Genomic DNA, 16,164 nt, shown 5'->3' with positions numbered 1-16,164 from the left:
TAAGAAAGTAAAGGAATAGGCTGGGCATGGTGGCTCATGACTGTAATCCCAGCACTTTGGGAGGCTGAGGCAGGTAGATCATTTGACCCTGTTCTTTGTGTTCTAAGTGACTTCATCTCTCAGGCCATAGTTGGTTGGTTCAGGGATGGGTCCCTGACCTAGGTCTCCCCACAATTTCTTGGGATTTCTGGATTTGAGACAGATTTGGGTTTAGTCTGTTGCTGGTGGTGGAGAAGATGTAACACAACAATCCTGAGAGTTGTCAGCAACCACTTTTTCTGCCTCTGAAGAAAGTCCCTGGCCAGAGCATCAGGATGATATGAAGGAGTTGGCCAACATGGGAGTCCCCTCTCCAGGCACTCCTTTGGCTCAAGTTCACCTTCCTGCCCTGGCCAAAGTTGCACTGTAATGCTCCAGCCTTCCCATCAGTTCATCGTGGGTTTCTGTCACTCTATCAATTAAAGAAGATCTTAACTAAGACACTCTGCCTGTTATGTTACAAATCCCATTTTAGAGAATAAGGGTCGGACAGGGTATGTAGCTTGGCTAATGCCACAGAGAAGTGAGTGGTAGAGATGAGGTTTGAGTCCAGGCCCAGGACACTCCAAAAGCCATGCTCCTTGTGGCCTTCCCCAAAAGAACTCAAATGTGATTGGCCAACCTGTTACCTTACCAGACGCACAGTTCCCAGACTGGTGATGAGGATGCTGAAGAGCAGCAGTCTTGGTGCTGACCCTACTCCATGGCCATGTGGAAGCCTCATCTGAATTCGCCTCTTTTGGTCAAACCCATCCAGCCTCTGGAGTGAAGCCTCACCTCAGTGGTCCCCCCAAACCTCTTCTTTCCAGAGCCCCTTTGTTTTCAGCCCTGGCTGGGCCCTGGGCTTCTAGATGCCCATCCCAAGGGTCACTGCCCTCTCTATTCCAAGGCCTCAACCTGGGATGCAGCACCCTCCTGCCCCTTTCCCATGGACTCACTGGCTTCGAACTTCTGCCTCTTCCCACAGGGTGCTTCTTGTGCATGGTTTGTCTCCTAGGCCTCCTTCTGTCCCCTCCTTCTGTCATCCTTGCCCCACTGCTAGGCCTTTCTCCTTCCCCTTCTTCCTTAGCCCCAAGGGTGCTTCCAATAATTCCAGGGGCCACCAATGGCTCAGAGCCTTCCAGGCCCCTCTACTTCATCCCACTTCTTGACCTAGGTTTACCTCTTCCCATTCCCCAGCCTGCGGGGCTCAGACAAGGCCCAGCCTCAGTTACTCCCAGATGCCCCTGCTACACCCAAGTTCCCTGCCAGCGGTTGGTTAGGGGCAAACACGAATTAGAAAATTAGAAAGGCCGGGCTCAGTGGCTCATCCCTATAATTCCACTACTTTGGGAGGCCGACACAGGCCAATCACTTGAGGTCAGGAGTTCGAGACCAGCCTGGCCAACATGGTGAAGCCTCATCTCTACTAAAAATACAAAAATTAGCCAGACATGGTGGAAGGCACCTGTAATCCCAGCTACTTGGGAGGCTGAGGCAAGAGAATCATTTGAATCCAGAGTGCAGAGGTTGCAGTGAGCCAAGATCACACCACTGCACTCCAGCCTGGGCAAGGAAAAAAAAAAAAAAAAAAAAGACTTAGACGAATCACCAAGATTCTGAAAAGTGCCTTGTCAGGAAAACCTCATTCCAACATACCTTTATTATTATTATACAAGTAATACATGTTCATGGTGAAAAATAAGAAAATACTGATAAATAAAAAGAAAAACATTAAAATCATCCAGAGATAACTGCCATTAATATTTTGGTTTACCTGTTGCTTGGCAGCTTTCTAAACATGTAAGTACTTGTATTCCCAAAAATGGGGAGCCAGGCGCAGTGGCTCACACCTGTAATCCCAGCTACACAGGAGGCTGAGGCAAGAGGATCACTTGAGCCTACCAGTTTGAGACAAGCCTGGGCAGCATAGTGAGACTTTGTTTCTATTTTTTAAAAAGTGACCCATCTGTATACTGTTTTGTAAACTTTCTTCCTCCCTGAATACATTGTAATATGTCCCAAATGTCTTCTACCCTTCTCTGATACACCTTTACTAAATGTCTGTGGGTGTTGCCTGACTCAAGCTCAAGTCCTTTCCTCTGAAGGCCAACAGAGCCCACCTATAGAACCACCCATTGCTCTCAATGCCTCGCCAAACCCTGGCACTGGGATGGGTCCATGGGGGGATCGTGCCGGGGCCTCTGCCTCATTGCACTCAGTGACTGGCCAGGGACAGAGCACAGAAGCCTGTGGGTGGCAAAGGGCAAGACTGGGAGGTGGAGTGCAAATGGCCATGTTCTGGGGGGACTTGGGGTGGTAGAGAAGATGGCAAGGCTGGTAGGGTGGAGGTGGAGGGCCAGGGCCAAGGTCTCAGAAAAGGGGCATCTGGGAAGACTGCCCAGAACACTGTTGTGAGCATGAAGACAGGCCGGCATTACTTGGCAAGGTGTTAGGGGGAGGAAGAGAGGGCTCCCGAGGAAGGCCTGTAACGTGAACAAAGGTGGCGAAAGGGCTCCCTTAACCTCTTCGATTCTGTTTTTCCTTCTGTAAAATGGGAATCTCTTTTGAGAACCTGCTCTGCAGTGAGACTGAGAGGACCTAGGGACATGATGGAAATGAAGCATGCAGACAGGCTCTGGCGCGCTGTGCGTGCTGGGTCTCTCCGCCTTTCCTTCTCCCGGATCTCCTCCAGGCCAGGATCACCCACAAGGGCCAGGCGCGGTGGCTCACACTTGTAATCCCAGCACTTTGGGAGGCCGAGGCGGGTGTATCACCTGAGGTCAGGAATTTGAGACCAGCCTGGCCAATATGGTGAAACCCCGTTTTTACTAAAAATACAAAAAATTAGCTGGATGTGGTAGCACATGCCTGTAGTCCCAGCTACTCGGGAGGCTGATTCTCCTCCTCAGGAGGAGAATTGCTTGAACCTGGGAATCGGAGGTTGCAGTGAGACGAGATCAAGCCATTGCACTCCAGCCTGGGTGACAGAGCAAAACTCTGTCTCCAAAAAAATAAAAAAGAAAAGATCACCCACAAGGCAGCGTGGTGTAGTGTAGTGGTTAATGACACTGGCTCTTAAATTACACAGTCCTGGGCTCAATTCCCCCGTTTACCACCTGCTAGCTGTGTGACCTGGCAACTTAGCTTTCACCATGCCTCAGTTTCCCCTTTTTAATATGGGCCATGCAGGGAAAACTTCCTAGAGGAGGCAACAGGGGGCCTGAACTACGAAGCTAGAATGATCACTGGCCTGCAGCAGTGAGGCCCCAGCTCCTTTGCCTGTGACCATCACCTCCCAACGCTTTTCCACCAAATCTTAGGCTTAGGACACCCCTCTGGAAAAATCCCACCCTGCCCACCATCTCCTCATGTTTTCTTTCTTTCTTTTTTTTTTTGAGACGGAGTCTCGCTCTGTCGCCCAGGCTGGAGTGCAGTGGCCGGATCTCAGCTCACTGCAAGCTCCGCCTCCCAGGTTCACACCATTCTCCTGCCTCAGCCTCGTGAGTAGCTGGGACTACAGGCGCCCGCCACCTCGCCCGGCTAGTTTTTTGTATGTTTTAGTAGAGACGGCGTTTCACCGTGCTAGCCAGGATGGTCTCGATCTCCTGACCTCGTGATCCACCCGTCTCGGCCTCCCAAAGTGCTGGGATTACAGGCTTGAGCCACCGCGCCCAGCCATGTTTGTTTTCTTTCTTTCTTTCTTTCTTTCCTTTCTTTCTTTCTTTCTTCTCTTTCTTTCTCTTTCTTTCTTTCTCTTTCTGTCTTACTCTTTCTTTTCTTTCTCCTTTCTTTCTCTGTCTCTTTCTTTCTCTTTCTCTCTCTCTTTCCTTCCTTCCTCCTTCCCTCCCTTCTTTCTTTTCTTTCTTCCTTTCTTCCTTTCTTTTTTTTTTTTTTTGATGGAGTTTTGCTCTTGTCGCCCTGATTAGAGTCCAGTGGCACACTCTGGGCTCACTGCAACCTCTGCCTCCCAGGTTCAAGTGATTCTCCTACCTCAGCCTCCAAGTAGCTGGGATTACAGGCACGTGCCACCAGGCCCAGTTAATTTTTGTATTTTTAGTAGAGACAAGGCTTCACTATGTTGGCCAGGCTGGTCTTGAATTTCTGACCTCAGGTGGTCTGCCCGCCTCGGCCTCCCAAAGTGCTGGGATTACAGGCGTGGGCCACTGCGCCCAGTCATCCTCATGTTTTCTTTTAGCCATCCTGGGAAGACGTTGGGAAGAAGGTCACCCACTCTCACACAGCCACAGCCCAATTTTCTCTTGAAAATCACTACTAGAATCACCATTTGTCATAGTCCAAGGGTCAGGGAGAGAGTCTGGGGGAAGAATTTGACGAAGGTGGGCAGGAAACCCCTTCCCTCCCGTCTGAGCCCTGCTGGAGGGAAGGACTGTGGTAGGCGCAGAGGGGAGGAGGCCAACCGAATGCAGAAACCCAGCCAGGGAAAGGTTTAGCCCCACAATCCAATTCCACTTAATATCCCATAATAGAATGCTGTCAACATGAGTTTCCTGTTCAAGTGGATTTGTCAGGAAGGCTGGGGAGGTCAGAGGTGTATTCCGGCCCTCCTGGTGTGGGGGCTCCAGTAGGGTATGTGTGGTGGGGGTTACTCGGGCACAAGGGCCCCCTCCTCACCCTCTCCCCTCGGCAGGCCAAACAGGCTCTCAGGAAGGGGTTTGTCACACTTGTCTGTACCAAGGCCTCATGAATCTGTGATGGCTCACAGAGGGCCCTGGAGCCTCCTGAGGGAGCATGTGTCTCCTTTGAGAAGTGTCCAGCCACCAAGGCAGAGAGCAGGCTATTCATGTGAGGGGATCCAGATCTTGAGCAGAAGGTGGGGAGGGGTTCCCAGTTCGGGGGAGGGTATGCAGGAGGAGCCACAGGGCCAAACTTGAGGCAACCTTGTGGGGCAAGGGGCTGCTTAGGGAGAACCCTGAAGATCTGGGGTGGCCTCAGCCCCCACGAGTGACAACTCAGTGGGTGACCTCACGTAGTTACTCAAACTGGCTGCTGCCTGCTCCCTCTGCCCCCCTGGCGGGCCCATTGCTAGGCGTCCTTCCTCCCAGGGACAGAGGCCCGACTTCCCTAGGGTCCTTCAGTGCTGAGCTGACTAAGAATCCTTTCAGGGGAAACTCCAGTGAGAGCTTGTGATCGAGCAGTCCCCATGGATCAGACACAGTGCGGGGCCCTCCATATGCTGCTGCCTCATCAAATTCCATGGAGCCAGGCCAGGGAGCAGCAGTGGGGGTCAAGGCTGGGGAGAAGGGCTGTGTGAGGACAGGAGCCGTTATTATCCTCATTTTCCCCAAGTAATAGGGGCTCAAGAGGTTTAAGAAATAAAACTAGGACCAGGCGTGGTGGCTGACGCCTCTAGCCTCTAATCCTAGCACTCTGGGAGGCTGAGGCCAGTGTATCACTTGAGCCCAGGAGTCTGAGACTAGCCTGGGCAACATAGCAAGATCCCATCTCTACCAAAAAAAAAAAAAAAAAAGAATAGACAGGCATGGTGATGCACACCTGTAGTCCCAGCTACTTGGGAGGCTGAGGCAGGAAGATCACTTGAGCCCAGGAGTTTGAGGCTGCAGTGAGATATGATTGAGTCACTGCACACCAGCCTGGGCAACAGAGTGAGGCTCTGTCTCTAAAAAATACACTTTAAATAAATAAATAGAAACAAATCAAGACCTCACATAGTAGGAGAGGGCACTGGGACAAGCACGAAGTTCTGTATGACCCCAAAGCCGGTGAAGGGGAGATGGGGAGATGAATGAAGACTCGGTGAGAGCCTTCAGAAACCGAGCCTGTGCCTGGGCTTGGAGAGCGGATGTTGGATGCATCTTCCTGTAAGTATCCAGGAGGGTGTGGAGCAAAAGTTGCGAGGATGAGGTCAGGCCTTGGCTCCTCTGGGGCCTGCGGGTGGGTGAGACCAGAGGAGGGGGGAATGGGCCTGGGGCCGAGAAGGGCAGGGCTGGGCCTCCAGCTCTTTTGTGAGCCGTTTTAATTCGTGTAAATGAGGGTTTTTAATTTGTTATTCTGGGTTTTATTTCTATTACCATCTCATTTGCCTCTAAACCCTATTCTGCCCCTGCCTGGACCGAATTCCATTTGATGCATTAGGACTAATTCTCCTCCCAAAGGGTTAGATGTTTTCTCCCCACACAAAAGTCGCTTATTTTGGATAAAGAGACGATTAGATTTATCTTTAATATTTTAATGGCAGCTGGGATTAGTGGGCAAACAGCCCCAACTGGGGTTGTTCGCGGCGGATTAGGTTCTGATCAACTCTCAGATGGGGAGCCCCCACCCCCACCCCACTCCACTTTCTGTTTTCCACAAAGTGCTTTTTATTATTTTTTGTTGAAAAAAAATTCCCTTGTCTTTTGGAGCATCATAAATTCCATTTGCTGTTTTCTATTAAATCAAGTTGATTAAATTCGTTGTGACTCTTTGCACATAGATCTTTTTAATTTTAACGTCTCCAGCATAAAATCTTTAATGGTGCAATTCGAAATTGCTGCAATATACAGTACAGGCCCTGATAAAACAGATGGAAATGAGGTTCTGCCAGGGATGGGGGAGGTCCTGTCAGGAGAGGGTAGAGCTGGGAGAAGGCATGGAACTCCAGGAGAAGGCAGGAGACTGACTCCTCCTGAGGTCTAGAGAGCCCCACGTTCTCCATCCAGCTATTTTCTAGCTTCAGGGCTTTGGCTAGGAACATTGACCCATGCTATGGAGGGCTTGCTATGTGCCTGGCACCGTGCATGCATCACCAGTCATCCTTACAAGGAGGCTCAGAGAGGTCACTTGCTCAAGGTCACATAGCAAGTTGGTGGCAGTGGTTGAGTCCAGATTGTCTTTGCTAATAGAGCCTCATCTCCCCTTTCATCAGTGAAATGGGGGTGATCAGTTCCGCCCTGGGACACAGGTGCTTGGAAAGATTGGATGAGGTCCACAAACTGCTTTGGGAACAGAGCTGTGCTCTCCTGGGGGGATGGAGGAGTGGAACTGACCCATTTGGGCCTCAGAGGCTGCGCCATCACTGGGTAGAGCTGCCTTTTGAGACCCTGGGAACCTTCGCTAACTCCAGGGTCTCAGCTCCCCCCGCCCCTCAGCTCTCCAGCTCTCCTGCCCCAGCCTCGGGCTTTTTCTCCCCGTCTCTAATCCTGACCTCATCAAGTCCTGGGAAGAGGGTTGATCCACAGGAGCAAATCCCTCATTCAGAGGGGCAAAATCAGCTTAATTTGTAGCAATTTGAAGCAGGTCTTTGCCAGGATTTGAATATCAAATTATCCCACAGCCTGGGCTGGTCTGGGAGGCCTCCCCCGGCTGCAATATGGACGGATGTGCTCAGGCTTCACAAGGGAGATTGTCCTGGGAGTGACTGAGGCTGAGACTGGGGAGATGGGAGTGAGTGTCAGAGGGTAGTGGGCAAGGTGGGGGTCACCAGTCAGCCCCCACTCCCAGAGGGCACTGCAGCAGTGACTGAGGGACAGATGAGATTTGGGGTCAAAACCTCCTGTTCATGAGACTCACCGGGGGCTCTTATCAAATGTGCAGATTCCCAGGCCCTTCCACAAACATAAGAAATCAAGATTTTCTTGACTAACAAAGTTTAGAAAAATCTGGTGCAGCTCAGTTAGCCAATCAACAAACACTTGCTGCGCACAATCTGTACTGCCTCCCATTTTGAGAGAATCAGCCTCCTCCGGTGTCCACTCCATTCATTCCCAGCCTCTGGTACTGTGGACAATATTTCCTTTGCTGTCTGCTCCATGGTGGCCCCAGAGGCCTGAGTCAGCTGCTGCAGAGAGCTCTTCAGCCTTCCCTTCTTGGTCTGGATGCCCATCTCCTCTGGCCACCCAGGCCTTTCATTCCTTTTGTGCAAGCTCAGGCCTAGCAGACATCCTCTTATGTCAGTCACACAGGCCTTGCTGCCCAGACCTGAGCCTCGGGGCTCAGACCCCTCTCCATGGGCATGTCACAGTCCATGAGCTGCGAGTGTCTTCGGGAAGGCCCGAGGTCAGTGAAACATTCTGGTCCTGCCACAGTGTTGTGTCCCTGTGGGCCCTGCAGTGTGAGAGCAGCAGCTAGGGCTGTTGGGATGGCTTTGTGCAGGCCCACTGTCCAGCCAGCACCATCAACAGAGATGACAGCCCATGCCTGGGGAGGAAACAGACCAGTCAGTGGTCAAGTACTAAACAGTGTGACAAGCATTATAAGAACCACAAGTGCTTCCACTTAATTCTCACAAAATCCTATGGAGTAGGTACTATATACATTCATTGTATAGATGAGGAAACTGAGGCACAGAGAGATTAGTAACATGCCCCACCCAGGTCATACAGCAATAAGAGGTGGACCTGGGATGCATACCCAGGCAGTCTGACTCCAAACTGGTCCTCTTAACCACTTTGCTCTATCTCCATCTATCCATCTTTACCTAAAATTTTGTCTTTCTCTGTATTCTCCACAGCAATGACTTGCCTTATTTTTAAAGGCATAATCACAGTGTGTTTGGGAGCAAAGAAAGGAGTGCGTAACCTACACTAGGGCAATCACAGAGGCTTTTTGGAGGTGATGTCTTTATTTGTTCAATGATGTGGTAGAACAACCACTGTGTGCCCAACACTGGTGATACAGAGATGAAACAGCCATGGAGCTCACAAACAGGGGGGCATGAATACCCCAGAGGCAGTGCTCAGTGCACTGATGGAGAAAACACAGGGCATTATAGAAACACTGGGGACACCCCAAAGCCCAGGAGATCAGGGCAGGCTTCCTGGAGGAGGGGCACTAGTCCCCTTCACTAGATCTAGTCATTAACCTGAGGTTCAGATGGCCCAGAGGTCCCACTGGGCACACTCACCTTTCTTCGTCTCAGCCAGTCCATCCTCCATGGACCTTCTGGGTCAACCAAGCTTGAGACCCTCTCTGACCACCTATCCTAGACAGGCAGACCCCCTCCGGGGAGGTCTGTGTTCCCAACTGCTATATGTTCTTAGAGGCGGGGCCTGAACAGGAACAAGACGCCTGAACCCCAGATTCTATGCCAGCAGGGTCTGGTGTAAGTCAGTGGCTGCCTTGGGAAAGTCCAGTGGTTTGATCTGAGGGTGCCTAGAATTTAGAGCAAAAAGGGACCCCAGAAGCCACCCAAACCTGTTTTGAAGGAAGCCACAGGAGATGCCCACGCCCCACAGCTCAGAGGTGCTGCAAATTCCAAGCTCCCAGTGCTCTATCTTCTCTCTGGGGTGGTCTGGCCCCACCTGGCTCTCCCACAATCTTTGTCCCCGTGTCTGCCTGCCTTGCCTGATGGTGGCCAGGGTGGCCTTTCCGGAATAACGATGGTATTGGCTCAGATTAAGGGCAACTAGCTGGCTCTTGGCTTTTCATTTTTATATAACAACTAATCTCCTTCTAATCAGCCATTATTAAATTATATTCCATTTTTAATTCATTCACAGATCACCGTTGGGACAGCTGGATGGATAATTGGAGAGAGATAATTTATGTAAATGAGGAGCAGCAGAAGGTTGGGGAGAGGGAGGCCCAGGGCGCCAAAGGGAGCCCCCCCAGTGTCCAGGCTGGGGAGGGGGCAGTGGCCTGGCTCCTCCTGGAAACGGGCGCCTGGGAATGCTGGGAGGATTGGGGGCTGCCACGGGACCTCAGGGTTCCTGACTGGTGGTTCCTGGTGTGGCCCCTCAGCATCACCTTGAACACTTCTGGCAAATGGGGAGCTCACTACTTTGGGGGTGGGGGTATCTCTCAGACATCAGCTCCCCCTTTTAGAAGCAGATCCTGAGAGGCAGAATGCCCCAGAAAATTCTGGAGTCAGAGCTGTTTTTGATTCCAACTCCACCACTGTGTGGCGTTTCCTAACCTTAGTTCCCACATCTGCAAAACACAGGTAATGACAGTACCTACCTCATAGGGTGCTGTGAAGCTTAAGTGCCTGGCACCTTAGGAAGAGACCAAGACAAGTACATGGCAGCTTTTATCACCATTATAGGACGGTGTGTATCTTTTAAAATCTTCCTCTCTAACATCTGCCTTCTGGCCATGGAGCTTCCCTCTGGTAACACACTAAAGAAATCCACATCCTTTGCATATCTGAAGACAGCTCTACCACTGATAATAACACTCCGGAGGTTTGTGTCTCATTGTGTCCTCAGTGTCTCATAGCGTCTCCTTGTATCCTCAGAACGATTATAGAACGTGGGGGCGATTGTGTCCATTTTACAGATGAGTATACTGTGGACCCAAGCTCTCTCCTGCCAATTCCTTCAACAAAAACGATAACAAGCCCCAGAAGCCTCCTTAGAAAGGAACACGAGGCTCAGAAAACCTGGATCCCAGCCGGAGGCTATCTTGGGAAGGTGCCTTGGGGACTGGCAGGCAGGTCAGGGATGGCAGAGAAGGTGGGTGAGAGAGGTGGGACCTCCACCCTTCTTGGCTGTCCCTTTGGGGCCCCAAGAATCAGGCACAGATGGGCATTCATGGGCACAGGTTGTCTGACAGAGCTTGAGGGGCAAGGTCTGCCTGTGCCTGGGGCTGGCATGGGCTGGCAGGGAGGCCCTTGGACCATTCCCAGAGGGAGACAGGGGATTAAGGAGGGTTAGGGAGGTGGTCCCAGAGGGTCCATGCAAAGTAATGGGATTAGCTCTTGGGCAGTGAGTGAAAGTTATTATCGTGTGGGGCCTCTGGCCTCCCACCCAAGGCTGCAGCTGTCACCCATCCTGGGAGGCACCAACAGCCCCCTGCACCCCCACCTTGGGGCAGGCTGGCACCTCTTCTCCCCACAGGCTTTTCTGCTGTGGTCATCTGCCTAGGGGCTGGCCGCCTAGCTTTAGCCTCCAGTTGGTCCTTGAAAGACTGGGCCACCCACACAATACGCTCTAGACTTGCTCTGTGCCTCAGTTTCCCCTTGAACAGAAGGCTACAGGAAGGTGCTTGAGATCCTCTGAGGCATGGGGGTCCGGAGCCAGGCCCCCTGGGTTTCTGGCTCTGCCACGCATTAGCTGTGTGACCCAAGGCACATCTGTCAGCCTCTCTGTGTCCTAATTAGTAAAATGGGGGCAGTAGCCGATCTGCGTTAGGGTTTTCACAGCGGAGGGCTGGGTAGGAGGCATAGCGTCGGCCTGTTGGTGCTGGGCACCTCCTAGAGGTCGGGGCCGCGAGGGCTGCGGGCCTAGGGCCTAATGACAAGAGGGGACCAGTCTTGTCGGAGCCTCGCAGCCCCTGCGAGGCGGGTGAAAGGCAGCGCCTGAGAGAAGCCGCTCCCTCTAGCGGTGGCCGCGCGACCTCCCTTGGGGTGGGAGGAGACCAGAGAGGCAAGTGGCGATGCCGGTCCGGGAATCTGGGCCAGTCCGCCTTCCTCCAAGGCTTCAGAGGGGAGGGATTTCAAGGGTCCTCAAAGGCTCCCCTTCCTAAGCAATACACAGCACCCATCCTAGGAGCGTCTGTCCGTTAGCTTGTACATCTGTCCGAATGGAAGTGCCTCCCTGGGCCAGGTGCGGTGGCTCACGCCTGTAATCCCAGCACTTTGGGAGGCCAAGGCGGGCAGATCACTTGAGGTCAGGAGTTCGAGACCAGCCTGGCCAACGTGGTGAAACCCCGTCTCTATTAAAATACAAAAGTTAGCCAGGCATGGTGGCGCATGCCTGTAATCCCAGCTACTCGAGAGGCTGAGGCAGGAGAATTGCTTGAATCTGGGAGGCGGAGGTTGCAATGAGCTGAGGTAGTACCACTGCACTCCAGCCTGGGTGACAGAGTGAGACTCAGCTACACATAAATAAGTAAATGAATAAATAAAGGGCCTCCTTGAAGGCACAACACATCAGGGACGTGTCACTCACTGCATACTCATCCCAAGCCCAGCAGAGCAGGGAGGACGGTGGAGCATTTGCCCAGTGTGCACGGCTAATGCCAGCCCGTCCACGTGCTCAAGTGGTACCTGGAAGAATCTGACAAGGCAGCTCCAGACTACGCACAAGTCAATCCCTTTTCTAGTCTGTTTCCTCATGATGAACTGACAGGGGGGATTAAGTCAGTAGTTCCACCTTTTCACTAGGAAGAGTCCCATCACCCCGTTTTTTAGAGACAGGGTCTTGCTTTGTTGCCCAGGCTGGAGTATGGCAATGCCTCCAAGCTCACTGCAGCCTCGACCTTCTGGGCTCAAGTGATCCTCCTGCCTTGGCCTCCCAAAGTACTGGGATTACAGGCATGAGCCACTGCACCCAGCCCAGGGAGGCACTTCCATTTGGACAGACATACAAGCTAACAGACAGACGCTCCTAGGTGTGAGCCACTGCACCTGACCAACTTTCATGTAATTTTAAAAAGAAGAAAAAAGTTCACGTTTATGCAGTGGAATACTGTGCTGCTATTCCACATTCAATCTCCAAGACAGTATTTATTTATTTATTTATTTTTTAGACGGAGTTTCGCTTTTGTTGCCCAGGCTGGAGTGCAATGGTGCGATCTCGTCTCACTGCAACCTCCACCTCCTGGGTTCAAGCTATTCTCCTGCCTTAGCTTCCCGAGTAGCTGGGATTACAGGCATGCGTGACCACGCCAGGCTAATTTTGTATTTTTAGTAGAGATGGGGTTTCTCCATGTTGGTCAGGCTGGTCTCGAACTCCTGACCTCAGGTGATCTGCCTGCCTTGGCCTCCCAAATTGCTGGGATTACAGACATGAGCCACCGCACCCAGCCGACAGTATTATTTTTAAAAAAGGAAGATGGACAGTATGTTTTATTTCTACTTGTGAAAATGAAATATGTATATACATATAAATATTTTTTAATTTCTGGAAAAGTATATGAAAAACTGGTTACTGGTTGGTTGTGGGAAAGGGAATCAGATGGCTGGAGGGCAGGGGAGTGAGGGAAGCCTATGGATTCCTCTACACCCTTTAGTTTAAAAAATGGTGTGTACATGTATTACCTATTTTGATAAATAAATAATTCATTAAACATAACAGTATATACAGCTGTAATACATTCACTGAATCTCTTACCACTCCTGTCAGCACACAGTAGGCACTTAATAAGTGCTAGCCCCCTTTTGTTATTGGTCTCTCCAGAGCATGCATTAATGATTTGTGTTCACCCGACCATCAGCCCTTTATGCTGAGCTTCATTAGTAAGGTACAATGTTTGCTAAATGACCGAGACCCGGGAGGAGGAAGATGTTTCCAAGCTTTCATGGCAGAGAGGCTGAGGGTCTCTGTTGCCACAGGAGACAGGGAAAGGTCTTCCTGTGCCAGGGCTGAAGTAGCGGGTACAGATTACAAGGGGTGGTTAGGGTGGGTTAAGTGGACAGACCTGGCATGGGAGTGGTGGCATTTGACAGTCAGTGGGAGCGCAGAGCTGCCCAGGTGGCCACCGGCCTCACCCTGCCCTGTGCTGAGGAGAGTGGGAACTCTGTTCAGCCTCCCAGGACCATGGTTGGGGCATGAACTCAGTGCCCAGGGGCTGCCTGGAGACCCCCCCTTGATTTAGACCCTGCAGCCCCAAGACCCAAGGGGCTGTCTTCTTCCTGGTCTCTAGAGAACTGTGGTCTTCTCATCTGGTGAGCTCCATATGGCACCAAGGGCCCTTTGTGAATGGAGCTGTGATCCCTGGAAGGCACTGGGTGATGGGGAGGGAGTGGAGAGGAAGTGGTAGCCAGATAGCCCAGCATCCAGCAACCGTGCGTGCTAGCAGCCCATTCACATTTTTCTTTTTTCTTTCCTTTTTTTTTTTTTTTTGAGACAGTCTCACTCTGTTGCCCAGGCTGGAGTGCAGTGGCGCGATCTCAGCTCACTGCAACCTCTGCCTCCCAGGTTCAAGCAATTCTCTTGCCTTAGCCTCCTGCATAGCTGGGATTACAGGCGCCCGCCACCACACCAGACTAATTTTTGTATTTTTGGTAGAAACGGGGTTTCTCCATGTTGGCCAGGCTGGTCTTGAGCTCCTGATCTTAGGTGATCCTCTCGCCTCGGCCTCCCAAAGTGCTGGGATTACAGCCGTGAGCCATCACGCCTGGCCAGTCCATTCACATTTTTCAGGGGTGCACTACATGCTTGAGGTCTGGGGGCTCAGAATTTGGGGATACAATACAGCTTCAGGAGTTGTTATGTGAGGTGGCCCTGGGTCTTAAACCACCCATGTCCACTGTCGTCACTACTAAAGACATTGAATATTTACTATGTGGCGGGCGCTCCACAAGCATGATCCCACTGAACCCTCACAAAGACCCAGGACAGTGTTTAGAACAAAAAAAATTTTCTTCCCAGGGATGGAAATTGTGACTTAAAAACATTAAGTCTCTTCCTGGGGTCACAGAACTCACAAGTGGCCAGGCCAGCATCGGAAGCCAGCTCTGCCTGCCCGCCCAGGCATGGATGCCCAGCCATGACCTGGCATCCCCTCTGCCCAGCTCCCATCTTGGCTCTCAGTAAGTGCCAGGAGCTGGTCTCCATGCCTCGAGTTCCTACCACCCCACTGCCCCAAAGCTGTCTCACCTGCCTCTAGGCTCTGCACCTCCCTCCCAGTCCACTCAGCTTCCCAGGAGGTCCCCAAGTACCCCAGTGTCTGGGGACAGTGGTGGGCAAAGGGCCCCAGGGCCTCTCAGCTGGGCCCATGGCTGAGCGCGGTGGGGAGGCGGGCGCAGTGCACAGAGCTGATCCTAACCAAGTTTGCCAGCCCAGCTTTTCTCATGGCTCTCACACAATGGTCTGCTTTGTGCCCACCTGCCGATAATGCTTAATTAGGCGAGGAGGTGATTAATTTGAGGTAATTGACAGCTAATTAGAGGCCCACAGGCTCATTAACTTGACATCTTGTCTTCGTGAATTGGCTGAGTAGGGTCAGGTGATGGAAGCCGTTGCTTCTCCCTCCCCAGCTCTCAGCCCCTGTAGGCTGAGGCGATCACCTGGGGGAGGGCTGGGCCGACCCAGGAGTTCAGGTGGGGCAGTCCCAAGGCCAAGAGTAGAGGAAGCCAAGGCAGTGAGGGAGGAAGGGTCCGGATGGAGGTGTATGCCCTGACCTTAAGAGGGAGAGAGTGGGCAGGGAGTGAAGGCTTGTGGGCACTTCAGCAAAGACACCTAAGAGAGGTGGGGTATTTAACAGGGCCCGAGGGCAGGAGGGAGAGCTGGTGTCCATGAAAGGAGGAGGGGTGACGGGAAGCGGGTGAGTGGGGCAGCCTGTTGGAACTAAGCATAGGCTGTGGGGTGACAGACCTGGGACTGGATCCTAACTCTGCTACTAACCAGCTGGGTGACTGTGAACCAGTGAGTTAATTGCTAAACCTCAGGCTTCTCCTCTGTAGAATGGGAATAATAATGGTACCTGCCACAGGAGGTTGTTGTGAAGAGTCCACGAAACACTGAGGTAAAGGACAAATCTGTGAATTGAATGAGCAGGGTCAGGCTGAGTAGGATTCGTACCCAAGGGTCTGATGAGTGCACAGTCAAATGTTAACTAGTCCATTAAAATTGTTTTAAATGAAAAGTTAACTATTCTTGGTGGCAGGAAGGAGTGACATGAAGAGAGAGTGAGTGGGTAGAATGGGCGCCAGGGCTGTGGGGAGGCAATGGCAACCCCCTCCCAAGATAAGCCACCGTTACCCTGCAGGACACCTGCAGGCCTGATCACAGTAGCCTGGTGGAAGGTGTGGGGAAAAGACCTTCTTGTTACCATCTCTTTTGGGCACGGGGCATGCAATTCAGCAATAGATGTTAAAGTTTAAAATGCACACGGTCTTTGATCCAGCAATTCCCCTAATAGTGATACATCCACAGATGCCTAAACTCAAGGATATTTGCTCATCACAACATAGTTTGTAGCAACAGAAGACAGGAAATGACCTGAATGTCCATCACAGGACCTGGCTAGGTAACCGAAGGCACATCCACACAGTGGAATAGTATGTAGCTGTTACATCTCTAGGTACCAATATGAACAAGATCCAAGATAAATAGAAAAAAAAAAAAAAAAAGCAAGCTGCAGAACAGGTGTAGTTTCCACAAGCTGCTAACTAGTGGTCTGAAGGTTATGGGATGGCAAGGAGATGTCTTTTTTCATAATCTGTTCGTTTTAAATATAGTTTGTATTTACTACCTTTTCAAAAAGTATTTAAAAAGTCATACAAGTTTTTTTTTTTTT

The sequence above is a fragment of the Mandrillus leucophaeus genome, unplaced genomic scaffold (genome assembly GCF_000951045.1).
Source record: "Mandrillus leucophaeus isolate KB7577 unplaced genomic scaffold, Mleu.le_1.0 Scaffold228, whole genome shotgun sequence".
Taxonomy (NCBI): Eukaryota; Metazoa; Chordata; class Mammalia; order Primates; family Cercopithecidae; genus Mandrillus; species Mandrillus leucophaeus.
Note: the sequence above shows the minus strand (reverse complement) of the source record.